The sequence below is a fragment of the Mandrillus leucophaeus genome, unplaced genomic scaffold (genome assembly GCF_000951045.1).
Source record: "Mandrillus leucophaeus isolate KB7577 unplaced genomic scaffold, Mleu.le_1.0 Scaffold760, whole genome shotgun sequence".
NCBI lineage: Eukaryota > Metazoa > Chordata > Mammalia > Primates > Cercopithecidae > Mandrillus > Mandrillus leucophaeus.
In genome coordinates this window covers 454,646-467,221 of record NW_012108253.1, presented here as the reverse complement: position 1 = coordinate 467,221, position 12,576 = coordinate 454,646, and the positions used below count along the sequence as shown (strand labels likewise).

Here is a 12,576-nt window from a genome sequence, read left to right as displayed (position 1 = left end):
AAAAAAAAAAAAAAATTATGAAGATCTGTTTCTTTTCCCATCAGAAACACAGCTAATCTACATTTCCCAGCCTCCCTTCTACTTAGATGTGGCCATGTGGCTGAGATACGGACAATGAAATGTGGGAAGAAGTCTTGGTTTAGGAAAACTTCTCATGAGTGTTCCTTTCTCTTTCTGTTGGTCAAATGCTGAAAATCCAGTGGAGAACTCCGTGATCCTAGAGCCAAAGCCACTCAATGATCTCTTGGTGATTGCTGGTAAGACCAACCAGAAAACCTGCATTAGATGTTGCCTGAGGGAAAAAAGGCATTTATTGAGTTTAAAAACTGAGACTTACAGTTAAAGCTGTGTTATAGCAACTCCATTATATAGTAACACAAGTGTTATAGCTAATGGTATCACTAGCTGCTATTCATAACTAATATAACAATGCTTTATTTCCCCTTGCTCATTTGTCTCCCATGTTTTAGTGCATAAACTAATCTCATAATTACAGTCTTCTCATAAAACACCATGTAATAAGGTAACTAGAATCATTAACATGTACATGATAAACATATGGTAGAAAATACAACTTTCCAAAATTCTAAAAATTATTATCTCATTTAATAATGCACCATTGTTTTGTAAATTAATTAGGATATCTCCCGCACTTTACTTTCTCACCTTAAAAAACCAAGCTGAGCAGATATATATAAATAGATAATACTCTTTAGTAAATGCAATACAAGGCTGAGCGTGGTGGCTCACACCTGTAATCCAAGCACTTTGGGACGCCAACACACACAGATCCCTTGAGCCCAGGAGTTTGAGAACAGCCTGGGCAACATGACACAACCCCATCTTTACAAAAAATACAAATATTAGTAGGGCATGGTGGTGCACACCTGTAGTTCTAGCTACTCAGGAGGCTGAGGTAGAAAGATTGCTTGAATCCAGGAGGTTGAGATTGCAGTGAGCCAAAATCGTGCCACTGCACACTCTAACCAGGGTGACAAAGTAAGACCCTGTCTCAAAAAAAGAAAGAAAGCTGGGTGCGGTGTCTCATGCCTATAATGCCAGCACTTTGGGAGATTGAGGTGGGCGGATCATGAGGTCAGGAAATCGAGACCTCCCTGGCTAACACGGTGAAATCCCATCTCTACCAAAAATACAAAAAAAAAAAAAATTTGCCGGGTGTGGTGGCACACACCTGTAATCCCAGCTACTCGGGAGGCTGAGGCAGGAGAATCAATCGCTTGAATCTGGGAGGCAGAGGTTGCAGTGAGCTGAGATCGCGCCACTGCACTCCAGCCTGGGTGACAGAGCAAGACTCCGTCTCAAAAAAAAAAAAAAAAAAAAAAGAGTAAACGCAATACTACCTTAAAAATGTTATATTAATGTGGACTTCATTCTAGGTATAATCTTATTTTAGCTTGACTCAGATTTCTTCCCACTCTCATCAAAGTAAATATATTTTTAAATTTATTTTTTAAGAAATTAGTAAATTTCAATCCCACATTTGTTTTTTGTTGAACTCCTTACTGTCTTGGTCATTCCCAGATGGGTGTACTGGTAAATGTTTAACGATCAACTCTTGAGGGAAAGACGCTATCTTAGCAAGTGATGCTTGCAAATTCTCTCACCATAACTGATTCAAACTACAGATGCAGAGTCACTGAATGTTAAATTGGGAAGAGATGTGCATAGTTGGCTCCTGTGAGCCAGTACAAGGGGCCCTATTGTACCACCAATGTCTAGTCTATAGTTTTCTCAACAGTAATGACACTTAGAATAAACTAAGTGTCTTAGTCTGTTTGTGTTGCTACAAAGGAATAACTGAGGCTGGGTAATCTTAAAGCAAAGAGGTGTATTTGGCTCGTGGTTCTGCAGAATGTACAAGAAGTATGGCACCAGCATCTGCTTCTGATGAGGGCCTCAGGAAGCTTCCACTCATGGTGGAAGGTGAAGGGAAGCCAGTATGTGGAGATCGCATAGTGAGACAGAGAAAACGAAAGAGAAGGAGATGTCAGGCTCTTTTTAACAACCAGTGCTGTGAGAACGAAGAGTCAGAACTCACTCCCTCCAGTGAGAATAGCACCAAACCATTCATGAAGCACCTGCCCCCATGATCCAAACACCTCCCCCAAGGCCCTGCTTCCAATATCAGGATCACATTTCAGCATGAGACTTGGTGGGGTCTAACAAACCACATCCAAACCATAGCACTGATGTTTATTAAGCATTTATTATGTGCCAATAATATTTATCTGAATTTTTATATGCTGACTTATAATATATTCCATCTTTACAATAAGCCTGTGAGGTTGGTGCTGAAAACATAAAAAATTGCCCAACATGTAGAAACTAAAAGCTAGGGCAATTGAACATACACAATTTTGACACACAAAAAAATTGTTTTTGTTTATGTTGTTGCACAGTATAAACAATGATCACACAAGGCCGTTGTGTTACCTGAGGTGGAACAAGATGAAGCCAAGATCAATCCATAACTACATATGACACAGGAAAGAAATAAGGACACTCTACACCCATAAAAAAAAGTAAATACCCCTTTTCCAGGATAGTAGAGTGACTGTGATTTCTTACCAATGATATCCCCAGCCCCACTTTAATTCTTCTCCTGCCTCCTAAATAAAAATTCAAAAAAGTGACTCACACTCAGTTACTGAACTGCTCCACTTCCTGACCACACCCAGTCCAGAGCTGATATTTGATTCCCTTACACCCTCCTTAGAATAGTAAGCTTCTCCCAACCCCCCTTTACCTAGATGCCTTACTATTCCACTAGTGTTCATTCTGTCTTGCTGTAGCAAGTTTAATAAACCTAGCTTTGTTTGACCACAGGTGTGTTCCTAGAGGTCTTTGGTCAGCAGACTTTAACAGTGTCAGTAGTTTCATTTTACAGAAGAGAAAATTAAAGTTTAAACTGAAGAGTTAGGGAGCCTCTTGTTTGAGATAAGATTTCATACAAGAGATCACTTTACCTTCCTGCAAGGAGCAGATGATCTAGGCTGAACTTATAAGACACCGTCACAAAGTGCAAAATGAACTGGCTGCCAAGATAAGAATTCACAGATGGGTAACCCAGAGATTAAAATACCCACAACAAGAAGCTATTATCACCCCTAAGGATGGAGGGGCAGCGGGAAGAGGCCATGATAGAGCCCAGAGTGGGAGGTAGAAGGGTGACAGTGGTCCACAGGAAATGACCCATCAGGAGCTAGAATTCCAAGGGGAGAATCTCAAACCTTGAAATGGATGCAGCTATTGTAGGCAATGCTACAGGAAGCAGAAAGAAAGAATATCCTGGCCTCAGAGTTCCTCTTGAATTCCAACCTTTTGTCATTCTTCCATTGGCTAACCCTACCCAGAAGCCAGAAGGTAAGGATGCTCAGAGCAGAGGAAGGATGGGGAATGAATCTGACAACAAAAAGCCAACTTGATTTACAAGACAACTTGATCGACACCTCCCAATTATGATCAAAGTATTAAATCTACTGAAAATGTTTTAATGCGGGCGGGAGCATGCCTATAATCCCTGCACTTCAGGAGGCCAAGGCGGGTGGATAACTTGAGGTCAGGAGTTCAAGACCAACCTGGCCAACATGGTAAAACCCCATCTCTAATAAAAATACAAAAATTAGCCAGACAAGGTGGCATGCACCTATAGTCCCAGCTACTCAGGAGGCTGAGGCACAAGAATCACTTGAATCCAGGAGGTGGAGGCTACAGTGAGCCAAGATCGTGCCATTGCTCTGCATCCTGGGTAACAGAGGGAGACTCCATCTCAAAATAATAATAATAATAATAATAAATTGATAATAATAAAAATGTTTTAATGAATGTATAAATGAGTCTTCTCATTAGAGTTTGCTCTTTGAACTAATTCCTTCTAATATGCAGATTCTAATCATAAGAACTCCAGTATAACACAGGGTTATATTTAATATGTATTTATAGAAGTGCCTAAGTTTTATAGCATAAAATCACAGGGAACAACAAATTACAAATACTCAATTAAAAAAAGTTTTCTTTTCTTTTCTTTTTTTTTTTTCTCCCTCTGTTGCCCAGGCTGGAGTGCAGTGGCCCAATCTCGGCTCACTGCAGCCTCCGCCTCGTGGGTTCAAGCAATTCTTCCGCCTCAGCCTCCTGAGTAGCTGGGATTACAGGTGCACGCCACCTCGCCAAGCTAATTTTTGTATTTTTAGTAAAGATGGGGTTTCACCATGTTGGCCAGGCTGGTCTTAAACTCCTGACCTAAGTGATCCACCCACCTCAGCCTCCCAAAGTGCTGGGATTACAGGCATGAGCCACAGCGCCCGGCCAAAAAGTTTTCTTTTCTAAGACATAATTATCAAGTATATAAAACATTCCATATCCCAGGTATAAAAACAGTAGTAATTCACTTATGAAAGAGTGGCATTTTAATAGTAGGACAGTTTGATGGTTTAGTAATAGGATTTTTGTTGGTTTGTATTCAATATAAAACACTTTAACAAAAAAGCCAGGCCATGATAAGCTAAAGGTCAGTTACTTCACTAGATTTCCTTTCTTTGAGCAAAAAACTTTTAAAAACTTTTTTTGTAGAGTTGAAAAACCAGGCCTCAGAAAACATCTCAAATATCCAACAGTCATTAGGGTAGATCAAGGGTCAGGAAACATGCCTGCAGGCCAGATGTGGCCTACTACCTGTTTTTGTACTGCCTACAGCTGTTTTTACATTTTTAGATTGCTGAATATAAATTAAAAGCAGAATAATCATCTGTGCCACATCAACATTATATGAAATTCCAATTTCATTGCCCATAGATAAGGTTTTACCGGGACATAGCCATGTCCATTCATCTATGGCTGCACTATAAGAGCAGTTATGAAAGACATAGGAGGACCTGCAAATCCAAAAATGTAGCAGAAAATATAAAGAAAAAAAGAGTTCAGGCCTCTGCACCAGAGGAAGGTGTTTTCTTGCAGACAGAGGCAGCTGTTCCCCTTGGCATCAGATGCATCTCCAGAATTTCTTTCTTATTCTGGTGTTAGCACAGGTATCAGTAAGCAGAAAGGTTCAGAAACTTCCAAAACATACTGTTGCCCAAGGTCACAGCCTGTGGGATACCTGAACTTGGGGTGTCCCCTAGTTCCAGCTGACTCCTCTGCTTGTCATCTTCACTCCCTTTGCTCAGTTTCCCAGCTGTGATGAGGCCCAGCTGGAGCTCTGTGCTTGAGCTCCACAGTCCCCATTGTATCCTTGTAATAGTATGATACATTCCTTTTTTCTTCTCCTTGATTGAGTTTGAGTTGCATTGTTAGAAACAAAGTATTAGGATATGAAAACTCAACTTTTGTGTATGTGTATATGTATGCTACTTTAGAAAAAACATTCTTTCCATTTTGCAGGGAGGGTAGGCCAGTCAGCAGAAAAGTAAACAGGCTCTTTTGTGGTTCTAGATCAATGATCCATCCATCCATTCATTTATTCATTCAACAAATATTTATTGTTGGCCTAATGTGTGCGAAGCACTTTTCTAGACCCAAGGGATACTACAGTTAACAAACAAATGAAAACAAACAAATTCCTCTGGTGGGTGTTACTATGCCTGGATATGATCCTAGAGACAATCGTAGCCATCTTGTGACCATGAAGGAAGCTAAGCTGATGCATTACATTAACCTTGCAAAATGTAAAGATGGAAAGAATCTGGGTCTTTAATGAGGATACATTGGAATTGCCCTCTGTGTTGTCAGGGTTATAATGCAAACAATCAAACGCACTTCAGATTGTTTACACAGGAAAAGGTTTTTTTCCTTTACTTTTTTTTTTTTTTTTTTGTAGTTAGCTATTTAATGAGGTTCTTAAGACATTTAGAACACCAATTTGTGAGGATAAATTCCATTCGTCAGGGCAAACACAGATCGCAGGTAGCCCTGGAGCTGAGGAACAGCTTTGATTTTTGGTAAAATTTGTAAGTCCACAGCTTTCTGATGAATCTTGCGCTGCTCTGTAATCTCGTATTTCTCCTTTTCTGTGTCGAAGATCTCACCTTCCTGGTGTCTGGGCTTCCGCAGCTTCTTCTTCTTGAAGTAAGCATCAGTAAGATGTTTTGGGATTTTTACATTGCTGATATCGATTTTGGTTGAGGCAGCAATGACAAATTTCTGGTGTGTTCTTCATAGAGGAACTCGATTGAGGACCAGATCCAGTCACAAGTAACAAGCCACTAGCCAGCTGCTTCAGGAAAACCACCATCTTGCCCCTGTGGTGTCCAGTGAGGATGATCAGAATGGTCCTGGGGGCAATGTTGGCTCGCAGTTTTCTCACGTGCTGACTGAAGGGTTTTTTGCCGTGGCTCAACAGCTTTCGAGGCACATCTTCAGTAGGATAATATCTAGGCATTTTGTGAAGTTTAACCACCCGGGTACTGCCATTCTTGTCACCACCAACTGTTTAGTAAGAGTTGCAAAAACCTTCTCCTCCTTTTTCTTTTCAACCTTGGATTTAGCGGCTGAGTACTTCCTCTTGTACATGGTCTTTCTGGAATACATGGCAGATCAGGAATACCTGCAAATTCCTCTGACAAGGACAGGGTTGCGGCTGCAATGGGGCTTCCCTTCTTGGGCTTCTTAGCCTTGAGGTTACCCTTTTTCACCTTGCCACCAGCATCAGCCTTCTTGGCTTCGGGTTTCTTCTCTTTAGCATCTGGCTTCTCAACTTTTTCACCCGCCATCTTGCAAGATCAGGAAAAGATTTTTTACAAGAAATTTTGTAACATTTCTATGTTGAGCCTTCAGATTGACTTCCAATGCCACACTGCAGAACTGGACCACTGAGGGAGCTGCTGGCTCCTCTAAAATCACTACAGTGTCACCACCACAGACTATAGCATCACTGCCACAACCAAGAAAACCGCCACCGTCAGAAAGCTCCCGCCTGCTGCCAGCTCCAGAACCATGCAGCACCTGCATAAACACCAGTAAAACAGATGCCTTATGGCCTGCCTCTCAAGTCTTAAAAATCCATTATGGGTCACTGGAGACTGCTAACAGCAGTACACAGGAGAACCAAACAACAGTTGAAACTGCAGAAATGCAGTCCTCGCCTCATTTCTATCCTCCAAATTCCATGTGACTACATCTGATTTGCTAGATATAGTTTGTTTAAGCTACATTTTTCTTCCAAATCACGACTGCCTGAGAAACTAAGAGATGTAGTTTTTTGTTTTCCTGCCTCTGCAATACAGAAAAGATCACTAGGAGGAGGGAGAATGACTGTGGCATGCCACCTCACTAGAGTCTCTCCATGTCCTACCTGAGAACATCTTATGAATTGAGAAAACTCTTCATTATTGTTTAAGCCAATAAATCAATCTGACACTCCAGGGTATGGATTCAGTTCATGACAGAATTTAGGCCTTCTGAGCCCCAACCCTGTTCTCCCATACCTACCACTCCTCACTAACTTTGGTTTTCATACCCCTCCCTTCTCTCATGTGTGGTAGTCACAATATTCAACTAAAGAGCTCAGAGATGAGACTTTCCAGAGAAGAGGGTATCACAACCAAGTTAAATCTATAGAGGTCTTCCTTAACAGACAACTGAAACAGAATTTCTGAGATCTGGTGAATTCAGCAAGAAACACAGGACTGACTGAGTTTCTTTCTCCATGGGTGAAGATAGGAAGACAAGTTTCTCAGACAGTAAAGGGGGATGCTTTAAGAAAGAAACTAACAAGACCTTCTCCATCTGGTGAACTATCCTTGACAATACCCTTATTTTGGGTTCCTTCCTAGTTACTCTTCCAAAGAAAATGACTTTCCCATTTCCATCCCCAAGTAACTAAAATGTCTAGATTTCCTATAGAAACAATGGCATACTTCAGCAACTACCATATGCTGATCATTGTTTAGGAATGCACAAAATAAATCATTCTTGTAGAAGATGTTTATTTTCAGTCTTTAAATGAAGTCTCTCTTAATAGCAGGCTCAATTCAAAATCATCTTCTAGTTTTCAAAAATTCGTAGATACGTGGACTTTCGGAACATGTTTTCTAAAAGGATTCGAACCACCTTTTTATGGATTCAGTTTTGTGTCCCCCAAAATTCATATGTTGAAATCCTAATCTTAGTACCTCGGAATGCAACCTTACTTGGATATAGCTTTGGGAGGACCCAAGGCAGAGCTGTAGGGTGTAGGGGAAGCTGTGGATGCTTCCTGCTTCCTCTGGGTGTGAATGTGGCTGACGGGTTCAGAGGCTGAGGATACCTCTCCAGGATGTTGAGGAAAGAAGCCAGGATTTTAGTGGTTCTGCAATCAGAAACCAGGGCACAAGAACGCAGAGGCAGATGCCCTAGTGGACAGACGACCAGGGAGGGCCAGCAATTCTCCTCCATGCGTGGACACAGCAGCGGTCTTCTCTTCATGTCCAAACTGAGATACCATCTGAGGAAAAGGAGGAGCCCAGAATTAATCAGTAAAGCCCTGAATTGACTAGGACGAAGACCACTGACTCAGGAGTAGCCTGGTTTGACTAAGATGAAGGATATGCCATTAAGCGGGAAGGGACTGAGGATGGAAATAAAGATCAGTTTGTATTCATATAAACGTACAGGCACACGCCATCACGCCCGGCTAATTTTTGTATTTTTACTGGTCAGGCTGGTCTTGAACTCCCGAGCTCGTGATCAGCCCACCTCGGGCTCCCAAAGTGCTGGGATTACAGGCGTGAGCCACCACGCCTGGCAACGTTTCTAGGAGCAAAACATGTGCATTTCAGCTTTTGAGGTTCCCTGCTGTGCACAGCCTTCAGCTTGCCATCCATAGGCCGCTGCATTGGCAGGGGTTGAGACGGTGAGACTTTCTCGGGCCCACGGCACATGCAGTGATGCAAATCGGCCACGAGGGGGCGGCGAAGCCGAGAGAGAGAGAGAGAGAGAGAGAGAGAGAGAGAGAGAGAGAGAGACTACCGAGAAATGAGATCGAAGAGGCGGGAGGAGGGAAAAAGCTGAGGAGGGAGGAGACGGGATGGGCAAGGAGGGATGGAGAGGAACAGAGAGAGGGAGGGAGGAGAGGAGATGCTAGAGTGAGGGAGGAGAGGAGATGCTAGAGTGAGGGAACGAGGAGGAGACGAGGAGGACTTGTGGGGGGAAAGAGGAAAGAGCAGAGAAAAGGTGAGGAGTAGGAGGAGGGAGAGGAGAGAGGGAGGAGGGGGATGGAGGAGAAGGATGGAGTAGGAGGGAGATAAGGAGGAATGAGAAATGAAAGGAGCAGGGGAGAAGGGAAAGCAAATTACTGAAGGGGAAAAACAGTTCTCTGGACAGCAGTTAGCGACAGTTGTAGGGTACTTTACATTTTACAGTGTGTCACAGATACTGGCTCATGTTTCCCTCACAGTAACAGCCCAGTTAAGCAGTAAGCAGTATTGCTGTCCACGTATTATTTTCAATCTGAAATGTTATTTTTAACAAAACATACTTTATATATGACAAAATAAAGATAAATATTGGAGCAAGTGTACAGACTAATGAACATTTACTACATTTTAGTTTAGTTTTGAGACAGAGTTTCACTCTTGTTGCCCAGGCTGAAGTGCAATGGCGCTATCTTGGCTCACTGAAACCTCCACCTCCCCAGTTCAAGCGGTTGTCGTGCCTCAGCCTCCCAAGTAGCTGGGATTACAAGCATGCGCCACCAAACCTGGCTAATTTTTTATATTTTTAGTAAAGACAGGGTTTCACCATGTTGGCCGGGTTGGTCTTGAACTCCTGGCCTCAAATGATCCAGCCATTTCGGTTCCCCAAAGTACTGGAATTATAGGCATGAGCCACCAAGCCCGGCCTTGTTTTTTGACACAGGGTCTCAAAAACCAAGCCTCTGTTGCCCAGGCTGGAATGCAGTGACATAATCACAGCTCACTGAAGTTCCAAACTGCAGGGCTCAAGTGATCCTCCCACCTCAGCCTCCATAGTAGCTGGGAGTATAGGCATGAGCCACCATGCTCAGCTAAATTTTTTTTTTTTTTTTTTTTTTTTAATTTTTCGTAGACAGGGTCTTCCCAGGCTGATCTTAAACTTCTGGGCTTAAGCGATCCTCCCATCTCAGACTCACAAACTGCCGGGATTACAAGTGTGAGCTACATTTCACAGTCTCTTTAAATGCATTTCCATGTTAATTCTCAAGTCTCTGAATAGTGTGTCACCAAAAAGCATGCTGTCTAAGCATGTCAGAGCTCAACCACAGAGGCAAAGGGACAGAGCAGTGTGCAAAACTCAACAGAAGTGCATTCTCAAGGAGTTGGCACGCTAATGGTACAGAGAGAAAATAAGTAACAAATATAATGTCAGATGATGACTTAAATGTTATGGAGAAAAATTAAGCATAGGCATGGAAGAAGGATAAAAAGGGGCAGGGGAGAGGGAAGTGGCTAGGGAGGGTTTTAAGCTGCCTCTTCATCTATCAAATGGGAATAATAGCCCCTACCTGCAGGCAACACACCCTCTTTCATCATCCCTGGACTCCTTTCAGGGAGTCAGCCGGGACAGTACCCAGGGTGAGTCATCTTACCTCTCCCCTCCTGCAGGTCTCCAATAGGGAAGGAGGGATGGTTACTGTACATGTTCCCTTCACAATTTCAGATCTTTATAACTGGAAGCCTCATTCTAAATGACTAGAAAGAGATCCTGAGGATCTTCAAAACCTCATTTAGGGTATTTTTAGACCCATGACCCCAACTAGGCAGGTATCCAATCCCTTTTGAACATTGTTCTCACCTCTCAGCAGGAAAAAAACAAAAACAAAAACAAAAAAACAGAAAAACCAAAGCTCTGTTCTCAAAAAGGCTAGCGAGGAAGTGGATGGAGCCCACAGGGACAAGGCAAGCCACCCTTTTAAAAGACCAAGGAATGAGGCTACACTAGACCTTGGCTGCCTTTGGGACCCTGAGACAGTGACAGGAAGGGCACGACTCAGTCCCTGTAGGGTGTTAGGATTAAAAAAATAGAGACCACAGGAAAGAAATCTACCAACTGAAGTTAGCTAAAGGAGAGTAATAAAGGACCCCAGGAGAGACAATCTATCTTCATAGTGAGATTTGAGGGAATGTCTTCCTATCTACGCCAGCACTGACCCCAATTCATTCAAGGGGGGCAGAAGGGATGGCTGTCTTAATAATCCCATTTCATATCTCAGCGTGCCCCTGATATTAGAAAAAAAGTTACAAAAAGTATAACTAGACAGAGCCAACAACTCTCTCCCACACGCTGGTGGAACTTGCCTTCTGGGTGTTCAACAACAGGGATGCAGAGGCTGATACCAAAGAGGACAAGAGGGCCAAGAAGACAGCCAGTATTTTGGCTCTCACCCTCCTGAATCAGTAGGAAACCCAGATGGGGCCCACCAAGAAAAGGCCCTGCAACTCCCCTAAAGTCACTGGAAACCCCGACTAGGGAGATCTCGGAGGCTAGGCTCTAAGCAGTGTGCCATATGCAAAGGAAGAGGGTCACTGGAAAGGGGAATGTCTTCAGTGAAATTAGTGGAAGTTGCTAGAGTGGCAAGACCATGCCCTGCCCAGGCAGATAGTGCAAGTAGCCGAGCAAGGCTGCTGAAAGGAGCCAGGAGGCTCCTCACACAGCCCTGCAAGTCTCCCTGGAGGAGCCCCAGCTGACCTTAACAGTAAGAGGGGAGAAAATCTTAGTTGAAACAGGGGCTGTCCACTTAGTCTTGAATACCCAGCAAGGAAGTTTATGCAAAAATAAATGCACTATTATGGGAGTAGAAGGGAAATCACAGAACAAATTCTTCATGGAACCATTAGAATGTGATTTAGATGGGTCAGTGATGTCACATGCTTTCCTCTTTGCCTGAGTGTCCTGTTTCACTATTAGGGCAAGACCTGTTGTACAAGCTGAGGGTAACCATATACTTAAAAGGAAAGGAATTGAAAATTGAAATTCTTGAAAATAGGGGCCATCTGTAGGCCCTGGCCTTCCTACCTCCTGAGAAGGGCAGGTCAGTCAGAGGACCTGACTTACCTGAGATGGATCCTCAAGTATGGACAACCCAGGAAGTTGGAAGGGCCAGGACTAGACCCCTGTGATTATCAAGCTGAAACCAGGATGTCCCTACCCAAATGAGAGGCAATACCCCTTGAACCAGGAGGAACTTTAGGAATTAAGCCTGTCATAGACAATTTATTTAAGCAAGGCCTACTCAAGCTTTGTCAATCCCCTTACAATACTCCCCTCCTTCTTGTTAAGAAGCCAAATTGAAAATACTGACTAGTACAAAATCTTAGGGCAATTAATAAGGTCACAGAAGACATATACCCCGTGGCTCCTAAACCTTACACCCTACTATCCATGCTGCCCCTAGTTAGACATGGTACTCAGTCCTATGTCTAAAAGATGCCTTTTTCTGTATCCTGCAGACCAGACTCTCAGCTCCTCTTTGCTTTTGAGTGGCAGGATTCCCAGACAGGCAAAAAACAGCAGCTAAGATGAACTGTAATACAGCCCGAGGGCTCAAGAAGTCACCCACAATATTTGGAGAGGCCTTAGACAGAGTTCTGGAGGACCTGACCTTGG

The 12,576-nt window shown here is 43.1% G+C and overlaps 1 pseudogene across 1 annotated transcript; it reads right to left on the bottom strand.

The window, feature by feature from the left end:
• Nucleotides 1-5,811: 5,811 nt before the first annotated feature.
• LOC105529314 lies at nt 5,812-6,733 on the bottom strand (annotated as a pseudogene). The gene has a single exon (XR_001004490.1). The product of XR_001004490.1 is annotated as a 60S ribosomal protein L6 pseudogene (transcript).
• Between the last annotated feature and the right edge of the window lie 5,843 nt (nt 6,734-12,576).